The 16,545-nt window shown below is 36.8% G+C and overlaps 1 protein-coding gene across 3 annotated transcripts in view; it reads left to right on the top strand.

Annotated features, from left to right (window-relative positions):
• ZBTB40 (zinc finger and BTB domain containing 40) overlaps window positions 1-16,545 on the top strand; it is a 75,914-nt gene that overhangs the window by 18,721 nt on the left and 40,648 nt on the right. For 2 of the 3 annotated variants that reach the window (XM_032391681.1, XM_032391697.1), the window contains exon 2: window positions 5,009-5,098. The exons of the other annotated variant lie outside the window; for it this stretch is intronic. The gene's annotated coding sequence lies outside the window, so the exon portion shown is untranslated. The remainder of the gene's footprint in view (window positions 1-5,008; window positions 5,099-16,545) is intronic. 3 annotated transcript variants of the gene reach the window in all.

Below are 16,545 nucleotides of genomic sequence, written 5' to 3'. Positions count from 1 at the left end.
CCAAAAACAGGTGCAGAAGGAAAGGATCTGAAGATGACTTGAGATTTTTTAGAGGTGAAGAGTTGCTTAAGACATGTTATGAAAAAAGTGATTGGAGGGGCGCCTGGGTGGCTCGTTAAGCGTCTGCCTTCCACTCAGGTCATGATCCCAGGGTCCTGGGATCGAGCCCCACATCAGGCTCCCTGCTTGGCAGGAAGCCTGCTTATCCCTCTCCCACTCCCCCTGCTTATATTCCCTCTCTTGCTGTCTCTCCCTCTGTCAAATAAATAAATAAAATCTTAAAAAAAAAGAAAAACAAAAAAGTGATTGGAGAACAGGCAGTGTTGTATAGTGCTTTGTTCCTCAGAGAGGGTTCCTGGACTGACAGTATCCATATCACCTGGAGCTTATTAGAAATGCAGAATTCAGGCCCCACCCCAGAACTTCTGGATCAGATTCTTTTCTTTGACAGGATCCCAGGTAAGAAACCTTTTAGTGGATAGAAGGGCAAGAGCTTTAGGTCAGGCAAACTGGATTAAGATCTCAGTTCCTCTACTAATTTGCTGTATGATCTTGGGCCTCTTCCTTAACCTTTCCACTATTAGGATTTATTGTAAATTGGGTTTACCTATCTTGCTGGATTGTTAATATTAAAGGAGGTAACATAAAAAGTGCTTAGAAACATAGTAAGGTAGCTCTTATTAGTAGTTATTTGATAAATAATATCTTTATGTAATTTGACAGAATATGAAAAGAAAGAGCAGGATATCATTAGGGCTAACTCTGTCATGAGAAATGAGTTGATAATTGAGAAAAATATCCTGAGCTGATGGGGCAGTGGATGTGGTTGGCTCACTAACAATTTTCCCTCAGGGTGAGACCGTAATTGTACTTGTTAAATAACCAAGAGTTGACAGCTATACTTCTTAATGGCCGCTGAACTCTTGGAAGGGAAAATTATCTGCGGAAGTGGTAGCTATGTCTTGGCATCCAGCAAGCCCTTCACATTATAGAGGACAGAACCATGGCTTGAGAATTGAGACCTGGGCTCACTTCTGCCCCTTGGTAACTCATGACCCTTAACCACGCATTTAACATCTCTGAGCCTTAGTCTTCATCTATAAAATGAAGATTAATGGGATGAGGTGTAAATCCCAGTACACAAGCAAGGGATTATCATCTCCATATCATCCTTACTTGCTGTCTACCATATTGCTCACTAGACAGCATCCAAAGCCCCAGAGGTGAATTTTATACTTGATGCCACCAGCCACTTGAGAATCTTCACTCCTGAGGTTCTTTGGAGTTGTTCAGGTTACCTGGATTTCCCAGTGACCAGAATGTACCTTAGGAAAGCACATAGGCCATTCAGGTATTGCTATAAATCTCAAGGACTGGAACCGTAGGAGACTAGACTTTGGAATGGAATGAGAATAATGGTGGTAATATTGTCAGAAACAACAATGACAATACATATGACAGGATACTACCACGAATCCAGGAGTGCCAAATACGGAAACCTCCATCCCTTACACTACATGTTACTGCCTTTCAGGCCCTCCGTGTAAGAGACAAGACCAAATGACAACTGCTTTTAAACTTGAGAAATCTGGGCCCACTAAAAGCTGCAGTCACCTTTTCTGACCTCACCCATCCACCTTGTATTCTCAGAAATAATTGCTAGTAGTTCTCTTTTAACTTAGCTGATTCCTTAGATACCTTACATTTTAAATCATCTTTTTGTGTGTAGCAAATGCCCCATTTCTTGTCTCTGAATGTGTGATCTTTGCTCTAATTATGTTGAGAGTGCCTGTTATTTCACCTGACTCTGGTTGTTTGTGAGATACTAAATAGCCATGGGGTTAAAGCTGACTCGGATCAAAGAGCAACTCAGCCTCTCAGGACCTCAGTTTCCTCGCTTAGAAAGGGAAGAGATTGGACTAAGGTCATTTGGTCATGCGACAAGAGTACGTGATAGATAAAGTAATGAACTTCTATTTGCTGAAAGCAATGAATAGGGCTCTCCAAGGTCTCTTCCAGCTCTCTGGTTCCAGCAGAGCCCAGGCATCAAGGTAGAAGTAAAGATTTTATTCAGGAGAAAGGGATTATCAGCAGCAACAGAAAAAAAAAAAAAACTTTAAGCAGATAAGGTTGCATTGAGCCATACCGTAAGAGAGATGTCTCAGACCATGAGATAGATGTGAGCAAAGGAGAGTGCAGAATTGTTAGGGCAACCGGAATCGAGGACCCTTGATTATGTAATAGAATGGCTTTTCTCTCTTGGATGTTGGAACACACAAATGTAGGAAGAGGTGGGCCCAACTTCTCCATGGAACTCCATAATACAGGATGTCTAAGGCAACAACCTGTATAGACAACGTAATAGAGGCGACCTGTTCTTTCTTTCCATTGCTAGTCACTTTCCTTATTAGTCCAGCCCTCATGTCACTGGGAGAGCTCTGCTTTAATTGTGCTATTCCTATTTCAGAAGCTCCTCCCTCAAAACAGGTGGAAGTTCCTCTGCTTATTTTCTGGCCTCCCTAACCTAGGTAACCTTATGCTCCACCCTTCCTCTTCCGTGAGTGGTTTTGGAGACCCACCCTAGCCAGCCCAGTGTCCATAATAATGATGGCAGCTAGTTACGGATGTCCTTCCAGAGCTGGGTGCAGTGCCAGTGTCCTGGACACATACATGATTTCCAGCACCCAGGCCAGGTGTGCCTCTTCTGGAACGGAGTTCATGGCTCTTCCTCTGTCTGGAGTTCTTTACCTTTCACCCTGGCCTGTTGGAGTTGTACCTCACTTGGTTTTCCAGCTGTAGCTCTTGCCTTTTCCTTGCCACTCACTGGGATCAGTCTGTTTGTTTGTTGTTGTTTTTCTCTTCTTCCTTTCCTTCTTGTCTCTTACGGATTGAGTCCTTTTAAGAGATCTGTTTTCAATCATTCTAGCATTGGATCAACTTTATTACCAATTCCCTGTGGACAAAGATCTTGTTTTATATGCATTTGAATCCCTCACAGCACTTAGCAATGTGCTGAGTAAATAATAGGCAAATGACCCATAATTAGGAATAGGACGACATGTATATATAGTATAGTAATTGGGGAATGGGAGGTCCAGTTCCTGAGGTACAGAAAAGAGCCTCCTACTATCCAGTAGTGACAACAAAGGCCTTTGTTTGAGTGCTTTGCTAAGGACATCACCAGCACTTGTGGATTTCAGAACATCTATTTTATTTAATTAAGCAGTGCATATCGAGAGTAAGTCTTCAGTGTTGTATTCCTCCTTGTTCATCAAAGGGATTGCATGTTTCCTACGCACTATGACTTAATTCTCACTTCTGCTTTTTCTGGTTTTTGTCTTGTTTCTTTTTAACTTAAAGAATTCTTAAACTTTCAAATCCTTTTTGGAAGTAGACAATAAAAATTTTAATAAATAATAAATAAACAGGGGCGCCTGGGTGGCTCAGTCGTTAAGCGTCTGCCTTCGGCTCGGGTCATGATCCCAGGGTCCTGGGATCGAGCCCCGCATTGGACTCCCTGCTCCACGCACGGGAAGCCTGCTTCTCCCTCTCCCACTCCCCCTGCTTGTGTTCCCTCTCTCGCCGTGTCTCTCTCTGTCAAATAAATAAAATCTTTAAAAAAAAAAAAAAATAATAATAATAATAATAAATAAACAAATCAATAAATATTCTTTGTGCTCCTTTTAGAAAGCTGGCCTAGTTTCCACTTTGTGTTGAATTCCCATTTGTGTTTTGGGTCATTATGCAGCACTTGGTTCAGCCAATTAAGTTTTTTCTTTCTAAGTATCTTTATTCTATATCAGTATAGTCTTTTCTTGAGGCTTTAATATTGTTCCTTTGAGGAACATCCATCTTTGTGGTGCTCTTTTGTTGCTTAAATGTTCTTCCCTTGGGACCTTTGACAGTTTTCCCAAGGCTAGCAATTTCAGTAAGTGCTTATTAATAACATAATTTAGGTTGCCTCTATACAAGAACCTACAGGACTTAGAGATTCCAACATGCAGTGTTCTAACTCTGAAAGGTACACTTTCACAACATTATATCTAATGCTGTATTCTCTCTCCTCAGTTTAACTTTCCTACAAAGGGAATTAGGGGAAACAGTAAAATATGTTAGAGGCTCTTACATTTTAGTTGTGAGATCAGCAAAGTATAGTTTAGCCTCTATAGTACATTTCCGTAGCCCCCAAATCACCAGTGTATCCCTCATGATTATATATTAGATTTATTTAATAACAGTATTCTGTACCTGAAAGTGGTCTACGAAGATTATATAGTTTGTTTATTTACAGATAGATACTTGAGCTGTCAAGTCAGATGGCTAGTTTCAAAACAATTTAATGAGGATGATTCACAATCTAGTAATAACTACCACATGTAGTAGTTTCTATGTGCTAGGCACGGCTTTAAGTGTAAACACGCCCACTCATTAATTCTCTTATAAGTAACATATAGCTGATTTTTTAAAAACCCAATCAGAGAACCTCTCTGCCTTTTAAAGATTTATTTGGGAGAGAGAGAAAGAACGCACGCATGTGTGAGACTTGAACACAAAGCCTAATGCTGGGCTCGATCATGATCATGACTCTGAGATCATGTGACCTGAGCTGAAACCAAGAGTCGGACACTTAACTGACTGTGCCACCCAGAGGCCCCATCTCTCTGCCTTTTAACAAGAAAGTTCAATTTGTTTATTGTAATTAATAATACATTTGGACTTATTTCTGCCATCTTCAGTTGTTTTCTATTTAATGCGATTTTCTTTTGCGTTTCTTTTTTCCTTTTCTCACTTGCTGTTGGATTAATCACATTTTCTTTATTTTCTTTTGTACCCCCCGTTTGCAAATATTTATCTTGCTTCTATTCTCCTACATCCTTACCTGTTAATATACATACTTCATTTAGGCTAAAGGCTAAAGTCAGTCATTGTTTTTGTCATCCTCTTGACTCTTGGAACACCCTGACTCTGGTCTCTCATCTTCCATGTTGTTGTTGATTGTTAATTTCAGAGAGGCATTGGATTTCTACGAATACAGACTTTAGAGCCTGGCTGCCTGAGTTTGGACCCCAGCTCTGCCACACATTAGTGTAAACCCTAGGTAAGTTATGTAACCTCTTTATGTGACAGTTTTTTTAATCTGTAAAATGTGGATAATAAGAGTACCTACTCCATAGAGTTGTTGAAAGGATTAAATGAATTAATATATGCAAAGCATTTAGAACAGTGCTTGGCACATAGTAAGCTTTCAGTAAGTGCTAGCACTATGGTTGTCATTATTCTGTTTTGTTTTTAACCTCTCCTTCCAGTACCCATTTTTAAACAGTCAGTGCATTTTAAGTATACCAACACATTTCTTAATTTTTTATTGAGATATAATTAACAACTGAGCTTAGATGTTATGTTTGAAGAGTTTTGACAAATATCTCTTCTTTAAACACCACCCAAAATAAGATGTAGAACATTTCCATTCCCCAGAAAGTTCTTTTGTGTCTCGTTCCATTCAGTCCCTTCCCTACACCATCCCAACAACCTCCACACTACTATCTGATTTTTATCACCGTTAATTAGTTGTACCTGTATTTCTGTTTCCTATAAGTTGAGTCATACGTGTGTACTTTTTTATGCCTGGCTTCTTTGACTTAACATAATAGTTTAATGGTTTATCCACGTTGTTGCATTTATTAGCAGTTTATTCCATGTTATAAGAAACCTCCACGTAGTTCTCCTACGTAGTTGTACCGTTTTACACTTCTGCTAGCAGTGTACGAGAGTTCTAGTCATTCCACATCCTCACCAGCATTGATGTTATCAGTCTTTCTGATTTTAACTTTTCCAGTGGATTTGTTTAGCAGTTTCTTTGCTTGCCACTTGCTATTTCTTCTTATGTTCTATCCTTTTTTTTTTTTTTTTCCTGGTTTAGTTTCCTTCTTAAAGTAATTCTTCCAGTGATGGTCTGTGTCTGTTTGTTTGAAGATAATTTTATTTCAATCTGGATATTGATACTTGATTGTTATTTTCCTTAATATTCAAAAACTGTTATTGCATTTTCCTCTGGCATCTATTGTTATTTATTTATTTATTTTTCACATTAACATTCTTAGTTTATTAATCCTCTCATGAAAAATCTGCACAACCACCACAGATAAAGCCACTGCAGCATCTTTACTCCTTCTTTTTGCCAGCGCCAACATTGGCTTTTGCAGTCCCCCTGACTTTCTTTATTCTGTTCTTGGCGTTCCTTTCGCTTTTTTCTTGATGTCTTTTTCTTCTCATACAGGCCATGTCTTGCAAGTCTGGGTTTGGGTTCATTTTTCTTTGCATAATCCAAGGAATCATAAATCATGCCAAAGCCAGTTGTCTTGCCACCACCAAAATGGGTTCTGAATCCAAACACAAATATGACATCTGGTGTGGTCTTGTACATTTTGGCTAGTTTTTCCTGAATTTCTGTCTTAGGTACTGTTGCCTTTCTGGGGTGAAGAACATCAATGACCATCTGTTTCCACTGAAGTAGCCAGTTAATCATGAACTTCCTGGTCCGGATAGTTACTGTGTCATTTATGATGGCGGCCAAGCCTATTGTTATTTAAATAGAAAGTCTGTATCAGCCTAGTTGTCATTGTTTTGTAAGTAATGTCTTTTCTCTTGGTTTCCTTACAAATTCTTTTTCTCCGTGTCGTTAATATTTTGAAGTTTTCTTCTGAAGACTCGTGTTTGTCTGTAATTCTAGAATATTCTCAGAAATTATCTTCAAATTGTTTCTCCTGTACTTTTTCCATTATTTCCTCTGGAACACCTTCTCATTCTGTCTTCTGTGTCCTTTAACTTCCCTTTCATATTTCTGTTTTTATAAACTCTGCTACCTTCTGAGTAATTTTCCCAGACTTCTCTTCTTAATCACTAATTTTTTCTTTAGCTGTGTCTAGTTTATTTAATTTATCAATGTGAGAATGCCAGTGACTTAATTTTTTATAAGTTTTTTTTCACATCTGACTATCCTTTTTCCATATTATCTTGTTCTTTGATTTTGACTTCCTTCATTTTGCCTATTTATTAAAATGAAATATAATTAATTTATAGCATTTTTCGTAGTGTTCTATTGTTTTTATGGTTTTCAATCCTTGGGGCTGCTATTTGTGCTGATTCCTGCATTTAATGACTTTCCTTGTGATTCTCATCTCCTCATGTGACTTTTTAGTTTTACTTTTTGCCTCTTCGGGGTGGTGCAGTGAGCCCCCTCATCCGTGACACTCTAGCATTTCTCTGTCTGAGCAAGGCTCCCCTTGTTTGATTTTATTTTTTATTTTTCTTTCTCACCTCCAACACCCTCATTCCCCTCCCACACTATAGGCACCTACTCTGATGTATTTGGTAAAATGTCTTTGGCTACATATGTGGCCTTATCAAATATATGGTATTGTTCTGATTATATGTTTTTAACTTATATAAATGCTATTATGCTCTAGATCTCATTGTGGTTGTTATTTTTTCACTCAACACTGGGTTTCTATCCATGTTTCTGTCTTAGTAGCTAGTTGTTGCTTCTTTCTAATGCACTGTTTTCCATAGTATACCTCCTGTACATTTACTTAATTCTTTTAGTGATGGACATCTAAATTGCCTCTGATCTTCCTACTACCAAAAACAATGCCCCAGTGATCTTTCTGCCCTTGCTTCCTTATGGACCCATGTAAGAATTTTTCTAGGATATGTATGGAGGAATATGATTACTGGGTCACAAGGCATATATATACAGAAAATTTCACTAAATATTAGCAGAATGTTTTTCAGAACAGCTATATCGATTTATATACCCACCAAGTGCCCTAGATTCAAACTCAAGTTCTACCATGTGTTAACTGTGAGATCTTGGAGAAATTACTCAACCTCTCTGGGCCTTAGTCTCTTCATCATAAAAGGGGATAATTACAGCATTTGCCCCATCAGGTTGTTGAGAGGGCAAAATGAATTAATATGTGTAAAGCATATTCCTGAATATAATAAACACTTCCTGAATACAATAATCATTAGATAAATGCTAGCTGCTATTACTACTGTTATTTTTTTTAAGATTTTATTTATTTGAGAGAGCACAAGCAGAGTAGAGGGAGAGGGGAAAAGCAGATTCCCCACTGAACAGGGAGCCCGATACAGGCTCGATCCCAGGACCGTGGGATCATGACCTTAGCCAAAGGCAGACACTTAACTGACTGAGCCACCCAGGTGCCCCTATTACTGCTATTTTAACAACTACTATTACTGCTTGTTGATTAATTAGAAGTAAGCTTTTCCTTCTCTGAATTGCCTGGTTACATCATTTGCTCCTTTTCCCCCCTTGGATTTTAATTTTTTTCTCTAGATTTGCAGGAATTTCTTATATCTTCTAGGTATTAATTCCGTGTTGCCTTTGTGCAATATTATCTCCTGAATTTACCCTTTGTCCATTGTCTGTTAATCATGTCTTTGATAGAAACCTTCACTATCACTGCAGATTCATCATCCCCTCCCCCTTTTTTTTTTGGCATTTGGGGCATTAAGAAGTTTCCCTACCCTTGCTTCAAAGATACCTTCTGACATTTTCTACTGTTAGCCTTTATAGATTTACCTTTCACGTTTGTGTCTTCCTCATATGGTATGTAAGAGTGAGCTCTGTTCTGTGTTTTTCTTCTTCACTGTGTGAGTCTGTGCCTTGGGTTGTGAAAGTACTCTGGTTTTTTTCTGTTGCATGTCAAAGACCAGTTTTTATGTTAATTTCTCAGCTCAGGATTCCTGTATGATACAAATTTACATACCCACACTTGCCTCTGTATGGCATAGGCCTGCATTTTAGATTTCTTATGGGTGCTTTTTCCTCTTCTTAAGGCCTATATAATTAACAACTTTTATTGCTGCTTCCGAGCCAGTGAGCAGAGATTTTTTCAGACTGCATATCAAGGAAGGATAGGTATTTGAGCCTCTGGGCTTTGTGCAAGGGTCTCAGCTTCAACTCGCCCACCTTCTACCTGCCTGAAGCTGTATTTCTAGTCTCCATGTGAGGATTAATGCTTTCTCCTCCAAGCCCCGGGCCTGTATTGGTGTTTGAAACCCCTGTGGGCCACCATGGTCTCAACACCCACTTAATGTTCCAGTTTTGATTTTGATGTCTCTTTCATTTTAGGTGCCTGAGGATTTCTTTTTTTTTTTTTTTAAAGCTTGACTATATATTTTAAAAGCATTTTTAAAATGTTTTATCCAGCATTTCTGTATGAAGTGGGAGAAAAGGTCCATTTACATCAGCTTGGCGTGCCATTTTGCCAAAAGTTTGCTCTTCAATTAGTTATTCCTATTAATCTTAGTAAAATTTCAACTTCTAACATTGCCAGCTTACATGCATTAAGTAGCCCTTGATCACCCTTGAAAGTTTTCTGCCTTAGCTATCTCCATTCTCCCTTTATTCCAAGTTTATGACCATGTTTTTAATATCTGTGTATTGATAAGCCACATAATTCACTTCACTTTTTTTGAACCTTGCTCAGTTGCTTATTCTGCTACAGTTATTCTATTATTTTCCCATCTAATTTTTCTTAAAGATTTTATTTATTTCAGAGAGAGAGAGGGAGTACACGAAAGCATGAGCCAGGGGAGGGACAGAGGGAGAAGCAGACTCCCTCTGAGCAGGGACCTTAGCTCGATGTGGGGCTCGATGCAGGGCTGCTGTGGGCTGGATCCCAGGACGCTGGGATCATGACCTGAGCCAAAGCCAGCCACTTAACTGAGTGAGCCACTCAGGCGCCCCCCCCATCTAATTTATTTATTAACAAAAATATGAAATAGTTCTGATCACAAGGTTCTGTAGTGAATGCTCAAAATACCTACCTCTGCATCATTGCTAGATCTTTTTTTTTTTTAATCTGATGAAATCTGTAGATAACTTCCCCAGAAAAATGACCAAAAAACATCTTAAGTAAGTTCGTCCTGAAAATATAATCCCAATCACTTGTTTCATATTAATAAGAATATTTTAAAAGATCTAATATATGTCCAGGTAAGTGTTTTGATTTATTGAATTCATAAGGCCTATGGTTTCTCTTAGGGGAAAAAATCACATTCTACTGATATAATTCATTCTTTAGAAAAACTTTAGTGTCTGTTTAATAGTTTATACTTTTTGTTATTTGCAAGTTGAATTCTTGTTCTGATTTTTTCCTCAGTTATTAAAATAAGTTAATTTACAAATTTTAAGAATTATCTTCTTTTTAAAAAAGATAGTCCCTACTTTTGCCTGTTTTAAATCTTACAGAATCTTTTTTGTTTGTTTTGTTTTCCACCAGTACCAGGAGATAGGAATTCCAGTCCTGCCCCTTCCGCTGCTACTAATAGAGCAAGTTGGGTAGCTCCTAGGCTGCAGTTTGTTTGTTTTTAAAAAATATGCATTTTTATAATACAGGTATTAAGACAAATTGTACTCAAACAGTAGGGCTAGATGTTCTTAAATATATTCTGAGTAAACTAAAAATATTATATAAATTCATAAATGTTCCATAATATTAAATATCATGGTATAGATAGGGTTTGGGGTGATTAGAACTGAAAACTTTACATTCATTTTATGAAGTCTTACAAATAAGTGAACTTTATTTTTTAGAGCAGTTTTAGGTTTACAGCAAAATTGGAAGTACAGAGTATAGTAGAGGGTTCCCCACACCCACACAGCCTCCCCCACTACCCCACAACGCAGTTTGTTACAATCAGTGAACCTACATTGACATATCATTATCACTCAAAGTCCACTGTTTTCATTAGGGTACACTTTTGGCATTGTGCATTCTATGAATTTTGACAAATGTGTAATACATGAATCCACCACTGTGGTATCATAAAGAATAATTGCACTGCCCTAAAAATCCTCTGTTCCTCGCCTGTTTATCCCTGCCTTCCTTCAGCCAGTGACAACCACTGATCTTTTGACTGTCTCCTTCGTTTTGCCTTTTCTAGAATGTCATATAGTTGGATTCATTCAGTATATAGCCTTTTCAGATTGGCTTCTTTCACTGAGCAATATGCATTTACCTTTCTTCCATGTCATTCTATGGCTTGTTAGCTCATTTCTTTTTAGTGTAGAATAATATTCTAATATCTGGATGTACCACAGTTTATCTACCCACTTACCTACTAAAAGACATTTAGATTGCTTCCGAGTTTTGGCAATTATTAGTAGAGCTGCTATAAATATCTGTGTGCATGTTTTTGTGTAGACAGTTCATTTGGGTAAATATCAAGAGCACAATTGTTGGAGCATATGGTAAGGATATGTTTAGTTTTATAAGCTGCTAATCTGTCTTCCAAAGCAGCTGTACCATTTTGCCTTCTCATTAGCAATAAATAGGAGTTCCTGTTACTATAAATCCTCACTGCATTTGGTATTGTCAGTGTTGTGGATTTTGGCCATTGTAATAGTTTGCTTTAATTTGCAATTCTCTTATGACATATGTTGAACATTTTTTATACTTGTTTTTTATACTTGCTATCTGTATCTCTTGGTGAGATGTCTGTTAAGGTTTGGTACATTTTTTAATCAGGTTGTTTTCTTATTGTTGAGTTTTAAGGGTTCTTTGTATATTTTGGATAGTAGTCCTTTAATAAAGGTGTCTTTTGCAAATATTTTATCCTAGTCTGTGGCTTGTTTTCTCATTTTGTTGACATTACCTTTCACAGAACAAACGTTTTTTTAAAATTTTAATGAAATCTAGCTTATCGGTTATTTTGTTTAGGGATCATGCCTTTGGTATAGTATCTAAAAAGTCATCACTGTACTCAAGTTCATTTCCGTTTTCTCCTATGTTATTTTCTAGGAGTTTTATAATTTTACATTTCACATTTAGGTCTGTGATCCATTTTGAGTTAAATTTGTGAAGGTTTTGAGGTCTGTGTCTAGATTCATTTTTTTACACGTGGATGTCCAGTTGTTCCAGCACCATTTGTTGAAATACTATCTTTGCTGCATTGTACTGTCTTTGCTTCTTTGTCAAAGATTAGTTGACTATTTTTGTGAGCTAATTTATCTGTTCTTTCACCAATACCACATTGTCTTGGTTACTATAGCTTTATAGTAAATCCTAAAGTTGAATAGTGTCAGTCCTCCAACTTTGTTACTCTCCTTCAGTACTGAGTTGGCTAATCTGCCTCTCCATATACACTTTAGAAACAGTTTGTCAATATCCACAAAATAACTTGCTGGGATTTTGATTAGGATTGTGTTGAATCTAGTCAAGTCAGGAAAAGTTGAAATTTTGACAGTACTGAGTCTTCCTGTCCATGAACATGGAACATCTCACCATTTACTTAGTTTTTTTTTTTTTTTGATATCTCATCAGAGTTTTGTAGTTTTTCTCATATAACTCTTGTACATATTTTATTGGACTTATCCATAATTATTTTTTATATTTCATTTTTAGGTGCTAATTAAATACTAATTTTTAAAAGATTTATTTATTTATTAGAGAGAGAGAGTGTGCACGCAAGTGTGAACATGTGATGGGGATGGGTAGAGGGAGAGAAAAATCTTAAGCAGACTTCACACTCAGCACGGAGCCCAATGCGGGGCTCAGTCTCATGACCCTGAGATCATGACCTAGCTGAAACCAAGAGTTGGATGCTTAACTGTGCCACCCAGGCTCCCCTTAAATGGTGATGTTTTAACTTCAAGTTCCAGTTCATTGCTGATATATAGGAAAGTGATTAATGTTTGTATATTTACCTTGTACCCTGCAGTCTTGCTGTAATTGCTTATTAGGGTTTTTTTGTTGTTGATTCTTTTGGATTTTCTACATAGACAAACATATCATCTGTGAACAGACTGTCTTATTCCTTTCTTCCTAACCTATATTCCTTTTATTTCCTTTTCTTGTTTCATTAATTAGCTAGAACTTCCAGTATAATGTTGCAAAGCAGTGGTGAGAGGGAACATCCTTACCTTATTACTGATTTTAGCAAGAAAGCTTCAAGTTTCTCTCTATTAACTATAACATTAACTTGGTTTTTTTGTAGATGTTCTTCATCAAATGGAAGAAGTTTCTTTCTATTCCTAGTTTGCTGAGAGTTTTTTTTATTATAAATGCCTTCTGGATTTTGTCAAGTACTTTTTCTGCATCTATTGATAAGATAATGTGATTTTTCTTTTTCTTTAGCCTGTTGATGTGATGGATTACATTTATTGATTTTCAAATGTTGAACCAGCCTTGGGTACCTGGGGTAAATCCCACTTGGTCATGGTATATCATTCTTTGTATACATTGTTGGATTTGATTTGCTGATATTTTGTTGAGGATATCTGTATCTTGGTTCACGAGAGATGTTGGTCTGTAGGTTTTTGTTTTTTTTATAATGTCTCTGGTTTTGGTGGTAGTGTAATTTGGCTTCATAGAATGAGTTAGAAGTATTCTCTCTGCTTCTGTCTTCTGGAAGAGACCATAGATACTTGGTGTAATTTCTTCCTTAAATATTTGGTAGAATTCACTAGTGAATCATCTGGGCCTGGTGCTTCCAGTATTGGAAAGTTATTAATTGTTGATTCAATATCTTTGATATATTTAGGTCTTTTCAGATTGTCTATTCTTGTGTGAGTTTTGGCAGATTATGTCTTTCAGAGAATTGAGCCATTTCATCAGAGTTCTCAAATTTGTGGGCATAAAGTTGCTCATAATATTTCTTTATTATCCTTTTATTGTGTGTGAAATCTGTAGTAATGTCCCATTTTTCATTTTTGTTATGAATAGTTTGTGTTCTCTCTCTCTTTTTTTTTCGTAGTTAGCCTAGCTAGAAGCATATTGATTTTATTGATCTTTTCAAAGAACCAGCTTTTGGTTTCATTGATTTTTCTTTATTCATTTACTCTTTTCAATTTCATTTATTTCTTTGGCTAATTATTTTTTTCCTACTGTTTAATTGGATTTATTTTGTTCTTCTTGTTCTTATATCCCATGATGGAAGCTTAGATTATTGGTTTTAGATCTTTCTTCTTTTCTAATATATGCATTCAGTGCTATAGATGTCCCTCTAAGCACTGCTTTTGCTGCATCCCACAAATTTGGTAAGTTGTATTTACATTTTCATTTAGTTTAGAACATATATATTTTTAAATTTCTACATCTAACATGGGGCTCAAACTCCTAACCTCAAAATCAAGAGTCTCATACTCCACTGACTGAGCCAGCCAGGCATCCCCTAGTTTCGAATATTTTTAAATTCCTCTTGAGATTTCTTCCTTGACCTATGTGTTATGTAGAAAAATGTGTGTTTAATCTCCACACATTTGGGATTTTCCAGCTGTCTTTTTGTCTTTTTTTTTTTTTTTAAGATTTTATTTACTTGAGAGCGAGAGCATGAGCAGGGGTAGGAGCAGAGGGAGAGGGATAAGCAGGTTCCTTGCTGAGTGGGGAGCATGACACAGGGCTCAATGCCGGGATCCTGAGATTATGACCTGAGCCGAAGTCAGACGCTTAACCTACTGAGCCACCCAGGCACCCTGTCATTGATTTTGAATTTAATTCCATTGTTGTCTGAGAGCAGAGATTGTATGGTTTCTTTTTTTTTTTTTTAAATTTGTTAAGGGTATTTTTTGGTCCAGAATTGGTCTATCTTGGTGCTGTTTCATGTGATCTTGAGAAGAATGTAATCTGCTGCTGTTAGATGAAGTAGTCTATAGATGCCCATTATATCCAGTTGACTAATAATGCTGTTGACTTCCACTATGTTCTTATTGGTGTTCTGCCTGCTAGGTCTGTCCATTTCTGATAAAGGGATGTTTAAAGTCTCCAACTATAATAGTAGATTCACCTAATTCTCTTTACAGCTCTTTCAGTTTGTCTTCCTTGTTTTGATACTCTGTTGTTAGGCATATGCACGTGAGAGATTATGTTTTCTTGAAGTATTGACCCCTTTTTGATTATATAATGCCCCTCTTTATCCCTGATAACTTTGCTTATTTTGAAGTCTGTTCTGTCTGAAATTAATATAGCTACCCCTGTTTTCTTTTGATTAGTATTATCATGATATAGCTTTCTCTATTCATTTGCTATATTTATTTTTATTTTTTTTAAAGATTTATTCATTTATTTTAGAGGTGGGGGGGAGGGGCAGAGGGGGAGAGAGTCCCAGGCAGACTCCGTGCTGAGCGCTGAGCCCAATGCAGGACTTGATCCCATGACCCCGAGACCACAACCTGAGCCAAAACCGTGAGTTGGATGCTCAACTGACTGCGCCACCCAGGCACCGCTGCATTTACTTTAAATCTGTATGTGTCTTTATATTTGGGTTTCTTGTAGACAACATAGAGTTGAGTCCTGTTTTTTGTTGTTGTTGTTGTTGTTTTTTGTCTATTCTGACATTTGCTTTTTAAAAGGTGTATTTAGACCATTGATGTTTAAAGTGGTTATTGGTAATGTTGGATTTATATCTGCCATATTTGTTAATGTTGTTTATATGTTGCCCTTGTTCTTTGTTCCTATTTTTGTCTTCCACATTTTTTCATTCTTTTGTGGTTTTAGTTGAGCCCTTGACATGATTCCATTTTCACTTCTTTCTTAACATATCATTTGTATTTCTTTTCAAACTTTTTTAGTGGTTGCCCTGTAGTTTGCAGTATACATTTATAACTAATCCAAGTCCACTTTCAAATGACACTGTACCACTTCACAGGTAGTACAAATACCTTATACTGATAAAATAATCCTAATTCTTCCTCCCATGCCTTATATCATTGCTGTTATTAATTTCACTTATATATACATAAGTATATCTAAACATAAGCAAGCATAATCAAATAAATTGTTGCTGTTATTTTGAACAGTTACATGTTATATCAATTAAGAATTAAAAAATAAATGTTTTTATTTTAACTTTACCTATTCATTCTCCAGTGCTTTTCATTTTTTAATGCAGATTCAAATTTCTATACTTTATGATGTTCCTTCTCTCTGAAAAATTTCTTTAATGTTTCTTGCAAGGCAGGTCTAATGGCAACCAAGTCACTCAGTTTTGCTTGTCTGAGAAAGTCTTCCTTTTCACTTTTGAAGGATAATTTTGCAAGGTACAGAATTCTAGGTTGGTTGGGCTTTTTTTTTTTTTTTCCTTCTCAACACTTCAATTATTTTATTCTACTCGCTTCCTACTTGCATGGTTTCTGAGGAGAAATCAGACGTGATTCTTATCTTTGCTCCTCTACAGGTAAAGTGGGGTTTTTTTTCCTCTTTTTCTGAGATTTTTTTTTTTTTTAAGCTCATTTTTTTGTAGTTTGAATATGATACGCCTAAGTGTAAGATTTTGGCATTTATTGTGCTTGGTGTTCTCTGAGCATCCGAGACCTGCGGTTTGGTGTCTAACATTAATTTGGAGAAATGCTCAGTCATTATTGCTTCAAATACTGCTTCTGTTCCTTTCTCTTTCATCTCCATCAGATATCCCCATTTGCACAGATGTTTTACCTTTTGTAGTTATCCCACAGTTCTTGGATATTCTGTTCTGATTATATCCTCAAATTCAGAGATTCTTTCCTCAGCTTTTCTCAGT

Source organism: Phoca vitulina, unplaced genomic scaffold (assembly GCF_004348235.1).
Source record: "Phoca vitulina isolate PV1807 unplaced genomic scaffold, GSC_HSeal_1.0 scaffold2, whole genome shotgun sequence".
NCBI lineage: Eukaryota > Metazoa > Chordata > Mammalia > Carnivora > Phocidae > Phoca > Phoca vitulina.
The sequence above is the reverse complement of the archived record's forward strand: the minus strand, read 5'-3'. Positions and strand labels throughout refer to the sequence as shown.